This window comes from Podarcis raffonei, chromosome 15 (assembly GCF_027172205.1).
Source record: "Podarcis raffonei isolate rPodRaf1 chromosome 15, rPodRaf1.pri, whole genome shotgun sequence".
NCBI lineage: Eukaryota > Metazoa > Chordata > Lepidosauria > Squamata > Lacertidae > Podarcis > Podarcis raffonei.
The window spans coordinates 29,237,478-29,244,271 of NC_070616.1; positions in this window are offsets into that span (position 1 = coordinate 29,237,478).

Genomic DNA, 6,794 nt, shown 5'->3' on the forward strand with positions numbered 1-6,794 from the left:
TATAACCTATCCTTTGCTTGTGTATTTCAGAAAAATCAGGAAGTGTGTCTCTCAGCTCAAAACGGAGGGCAAAAGATCGGGGATTTTCTCCAAAATCAATATATGGGCAATTATTTTAAAACGTTTTATTGGTAAAACCTATTGGTGTTTCGCAACTTTCTGATTAGTTTCAGGACCTTAGCCAGACCTAGCAGAGTATACGCAGAATCCATGGAAGCAATTGGCAACTTGGCTGCAGACAGGATGGACGAAGCAGGAACCAGGAACTTGTAGTTAGGTGTTTATTATATACAGTGGACTATTTACAGGAACAGAACACGGATCTTTTGCTAGCTCTCTCTGACACGACTCACAACTCCTACACTCACTGACACACTGAACCACTGAACTCCAAACTTTGAACTACCAGTTAGTAGGCCATTAATTATCACTCCCTTGAGAGAGCTTGACCAATCAGGGAGCCTCTGTTATCACCAGGCAGACTTACTCCTTCAGATTGCCTTCTGGCTGGCTGCCAAACCTTAATTGACTCTGTGAGTAGCTGCACGTACACAGTTTCCCAACACGTTTTACCTCTCCTACTGAAGTTCACGGGAGGGAAATTTCCTGGGTCAGATATCAGGTTAGTGTTCAGCTGCTCCATTGATGGAGGTGTAGCTGTGGACTGCAGAGGTATAAGATCTGGCATGGATGGGTTGCTCCCATCAGTGACCCACCCACAGCTCTTTTCCACCAGTGTTATCCATCCGGTGTCATTTTGGTGGCATGACAGAATTTTCACCAGCTGGTGGGTCCTCAGCAGTGGGTTGGGTCTTGAGTAGCAGTGGCTGCTTCCTAATCTGCAAGATTAAGAAAGGGGAGCCACATCTATAAAATCTGTAAAAAAGTTCTTTGATTTCGGTTTAAATGTTACCCGTAACTGGGAACTCTCAGGCTGTGGAACACACGAAGTGTGTTAATATGCATGTGGATTACACAGATCTAATGTTTCCATGTGTACCGGTACTTTGGTTTACATTTGTCCACACATGAGCGCTTTCTGCTGAACTCTGGTGACATCCATACCTGACATTTAAAGCACTCTTACAACACTTTAAAAGCCGTGGAGAATGCTGGGAACTGTTGTTTGTTATGGGCGCTGCTGGGAATCATAGATTTGTGAGGCCAGCTCCCTTAACAAAGTTTCCAGGATTCTCAGTCACTGTTAAAATAATTTAAGAGTGGCTCTTTATCAGATGCATTGTTATCTTGAGTTACAGGAGTATGCCTGTTGATAACACAGACATCCTGGGATTGGTAAGCCAATTAAAACCTGTAGCATGATTATTAAGTAGTGGGTGGACATAGCAGACGACACAGAGATTTCTCCAAGTAGTTCTTTATAAGTAAGCTGGAACTGAACTGAACAGCAAACAGCTCAGCCGGCCTGCTTTTATAGGCAGCCGGCTGTCAACATTGTAACAATAGCCCAGGGTTTCCCGCCTAAATTAACTTACGTGGACCTGAGTGAAAACTATATACACAAAACCCCCTGGTGGCCAGCGTGAGGACTTCAATACATAACAATGATAAAAACCCATTGTGTCCAATCAATCAAAAAATGGTAGCACTGATCTCTTCCTCCTGACGAATTGCATTTCAGTGGTTTCATACACGACCTGCCATTGGATTCACTATATTTAAAGTGCCTCTTAGATTGCCAAGTCAAGTCTGCCCAGACTTCTGGTTGCAGTCTGCCTTGATGGAGGCAGCTCCCACGACAGCAGGAGATCTTTAGCAAAGGAGAAACAAGGATGATTGAGGGTAATTATCCTTGCAAGTTACCCCCAGGGACAGGGGGGAACAGGCTTCATTCGCAGTTCTCTCTCAGTACCTGGCTCTCGCTGTGGCATGGAATGTGTGAGGCAGGGAGGCACTGAGTGCAAAAGCACTTCACCTGCTTATAATGCTCCATTGAAAAGCAGAGGTTCTCCTGTTAATTAGAGCCTAATTTGGACTAATGTACAGGTATGTGCTAGAAAAGATGAGATCACAAACTGTGGAACAGAACCAACTGCAAGGTTGTTAAGGTTTGAACTTGAGAGAAAACTTTATTCAGTGCAAAAGACGATGCGGGGGGAGGGGAGCCTATGGCTTCTTTATATAAAGTTTTTTCCCCCTTTACATTTATGATTTGGCAATGCTCCCTTAAATGCTAGTTCAATTTTTATATGTACAAGTGAGGAAAAAGGAGGAAACTGTAGATATGGAATACAACATTAAATGGAACTGTGTGTTGTTGTTTTTTAAAAAAGGACAAAGGGAGGGAAGCTCTATGTTGTAAAAAAAATATGATGGAAATTTAGATTTGACTTTTCCCTATCCTTTATTATTTACAGATTGAACTGGAAAATTTTAAAAGGACTTACAATGCAATTTAATTTAATTGGAAGTACAAGTGCATAATTACCGTATTTTTTGCTCTATAAGACTCACTTTTTCCCTCCTAAAAAGTAAGGGGAAATGTGTGTGCGTCTTATGAAGCAAATGCAGGCTGCGCAGCTATCCCAGAAGCCAGAACAGCAAGAGGCATTGCTGCTTTCACTGCGCAGCGATCCCTCTTGCTGTTCTGGCTTCTGAGATTCAGAATATTTTTTTTCTTGTTTTCCTCCTCCAAAAACTAGGTGCGTCTTGTGGTCTGGTGCGTCTTATAGAGCGAAAAATACAGTATCTCCAGCCGAATGGAAGGGTAAAAGGAATCTGCCAACATGCCAAGGAACTGATAAGGTTCATTACTGAGTCATCTCCAGTTTGACAGATCACTCTTTTTCCCAAGCTGAGAGGGAAAATGGCAAAAACAGGTTATTTATTGGGAAGCTGTGATTTTTGCAGCTATTGTCAAAGCTGCAAAACAACAAAGCATGGGACGGAGCATTGAAGAATCTCTGAAACAACAATGGGATATTAGCTCCGCCCAAGGCATGATGGAGAACAGCAACAACCAGGAAAAATAGACATAACATTTAAAAAAGTCAGGAAGAAACATCACAGACAGAATAATTGTCACACACAGGAAGAACAAGGATATAGTTTGAGTGCCTCACTTGCAGTTTCATAAACCATTTAATGTGTCAACACAAATAGAAGTTATTAATATTGCAGTTGTTATACATGGGATTATTATCTTGACTTGAATGTAATTGAAATTAATAAGATTTTGGAACGCAGATATAAAGAAAATCACCAAACCATCAATTCTAGCACATTGGGGGGGCACCTAAATTATATAATTTGGTATTTGAATTATTGGTCCCTTACTTCCCTAATGATATAGAACAGGGGTGTAATTGTATTATAATTTGGCATCGTTATAATGAGGTCATCATTGGGTTGTAATTGAAAACTAATAAAAAATATTTTCAAAAATCACACAGCCCCACCAGCCTCCAAGAAGAAACATGCCAATGAATATTAAGAGTTTTTCTGCTAGGCTGATCATAACAGACCCTCCAGGTGTCCCTATTTTCCAGGGACAGTCCTGAATTTACAGAAGCTGCCCCTGTTTCTGATTTGATCTCAGAATGTCCCATTTTCCCTTGGAAAAATGTTGGAGGGTATGGTAGTACATCCCTATTTTCATTGGAGGGTATGGAATTATGTAACCCCCGAGCCAGGGAGCTAAGTAACTATACAATATTTAGAAGACATCTGAAGGCAGCCCTGTATAGGGCTAGTAAGCCTGATATTTATTAAAGGAAAATAAACTGTTGCAACGGGACGCGGGTGGCGCTGTGGGTTATACCACAGAGCCTAGGACTTGCCGATCAGAAGGTCGGCGGTTCGAATCCCTGCAACAGGGCGAGCTCCCATTACTCGGTCCCAGCTCCTGCCAACCTAGCAGTTCGAAAGCACGTCAAAGTGTAAGTAGATAAATAGGTACTGCTCCAGTGGGAAGGTAAACGCCGTTTCCGTGTGCTGCTCTGGTTCGCCAGAAGCGGCTTAGTCATGCTGGCCACATGACCGGGAAGCTGTACACCGGCTCCCTCGGCCAATAAAGCGAGGTGAGCGCCTCAACCCCAGAGTTGGCCACGACTGGACCTAATGGTCAGGGGTCCCTTTACCTTTACCTATATATATATATATATATATATATATATATATATATATATAAATTTATTAGGGTTTTACAAAAAACAGAGATTTACAGAATAAAAAGAAAACAACAAAAGGAAAAAAAAGAAAAATACAACAAATCCAAAAATGCATAGAAGAAAAAGAAAAAAACAAAATACAAAAGAAACAAATAGATAGGAAAAAAATTAAAAACAAATCCATTTTTTGATATCTTTAAGCTCATTTGCTTGTCTCCTTGACCTCCTCACACCTCCCCTTTTTGTATTCCCATTTACATAATCAATTCAGCAAATCCTTACCCTCTTTCATTTATCTTAACTCTATATCTTAACATATTATAGCTATATGTTTTCATCCATTATCAATCCATTTTTGCATATTCTTATTAACCTTGTTGCTAATGCCACTTAATTTCAATCCAACATCATTTTAACATTCATTAATTTTACAATATTTCTGCAAGTAGTCTTTAAATTTCTTCCAATCTTCTTCCACCAACTCTTCTCCCCGGTCTTGGATTCTGCCAGTCATTTCCGCCAATTCCATATAGTCCATCAACTTCATCTGCCACTCTTCCAGGGTGGGTAAATCTTGTGTCTTCCAATACTTTGCAATAAGTATTCTTGCTGCTGTTGTTGCATACATAAAGAAAATTCTATCCTTCTTTGGCACCAATTGGCCTACTATGCCCAGAAGAAAGGCCTCTGGTTTCTTCAAGAAGGTATATTTAAATACCTTTTTCATTTCATTATAGATCATCTCCCAGAAAGCCTTGATCTTTGGGCACGTCCACCAAAGGTGAAAGAATGTACCTTCATTTTCTTTACATTTCCAACATTTATTATCGGGCAGATGATATATTTTTGCAAGCTTGACTGGTGTCATGTACCACCTGTATATCATTTTCATAATATTCTCTCTTAGGGTATTACATGCCGTAAATTTCATACCTGTGGTCCACAACTGTTCCCAGTCAGCAAACATAATGTTATGTCCAACATCTTGTGCCCATTTAATCATAGCAGATTTAACCGTTTCATCCTGCGTATTCCATTTCAACAGCAAGTTATACATTCTTGAAAGTATCTTAGTTTTGGGGTCTAGCAGTTCTGGTTCCAATTTTGATTTTTCCACCTGGAAGCCAATTTTTTGTCCAAATTATAAGCCTCTCTTATTTGATAATAGTGAAGCCAGTCTCGCACTTTATCTTTTAATTTCTCAAAACTCTGCAATTTCAATTTGTCTCCTTCTTGCTCCAAAATTTCCCAATATTTCGGCCATTTGGCCTCCATATTGAGCTTTTTCTGAGCCTTTGCTTCCATCGGTGACAACCACCTTGGGGTTTTATTTTCAAGTAAGTCTTTATATCTTATCCAGACATTAAACAATGCTTTCCTGACAATATGGTTTTTAAATGCTTTATGTGCTTTAACCTTGTCGTAGTCTTTACCTTTACCTTTAAACTGTTGCAACAGGATTGCCACTCACCACACGCAGGAGGGAGGAGAACCCAGAACAATGGTGGGCAAGCCCTTACATAGACTTTTGAAATTGCCCACCCTGTAGCCCAAGCCCACCCGCCCTAAACATCATACATACATCACAGAATGAGGCGGTCTCCAGCAGAAATCCTGTTTGCCAGGATACCTGATAATGGTCACTGATTGCATTACCTGGGCAGTCTAGCCATTCTTTTTTGATGGTTAATACTTTTGTGTTGGTTAATACTGAATCCAGGTCATAGACTCACCCTATTCATATGCAAATACGCCCTTAAGACAGGATTTGTAAGCAAATAGACAATGGGGAGGCTTTCCCATTTTCCTTCCTCACTGCAGAGGAATATTTGAGGTCATTGGGAAAGTCAAAATGGCTTAGGAATTGTTCTCCTGTGCTATTTCTGACATGTGGTATATATACTTATGTATGTGTTTGCCTTGTACATTTTATATTTGAGACCTTAGAATTCTTATAACAGTGGTAAACTCCCTAGGTTCCAGGCAGTTTTGTTAATGGGATTTGCAAGGGAAAGGACAATGGGAAGGCTTTCACCATTTCCTTCCTCCTACTGTAGAGGAATATTTGAGATCATTTTGGGAGAGTCAAAATGGCTTTTTGGGGTTGTTCTGTTTGCCAAAATAATGTGAGATTTTCCCGAAGTAATATTTCCTAATATTTTAAAGGGTGAGGGTTTGGTTTCTGTGGAGTGTGTGTCTACTATGTGTGTGCACCCTAACTTTTTATGACAGGAATAGTTCTGAGTCTCCTTAATCTCAAGACATTTGGAACCAAATGGCAGCTTTGTGAAGGAAAGAGGGGGATCCTGGAGGAGCAGAGGGAGCTGAGAAATCACTGCTGCAACAGGAAGGCTTCTTTCGTTCTCTCTCTCTTTCACACACACTTTCATTGTCTCAAAGCAAGAAGTGAAAATCTGAAGGGCCTCTTTCGATCTGAATGCTTCTTTAGCAATCAAGAATAAATATAATTTGAGGGGTTGCAGTATTACAGGACAGCCCTATGCATCTTAATGTGAAACAATTCCTCTTGAATTCATTGAGAATTACACCCAGATGTCCCACTTTGCCCTAGTGGATTGTAGTGCTTCTCTAGAAAAAAAACACCTCTGCTCATACAAGCAAAACTGAATGGCGTTTGGGTGGGGTGACGATGTGGGAGATTTG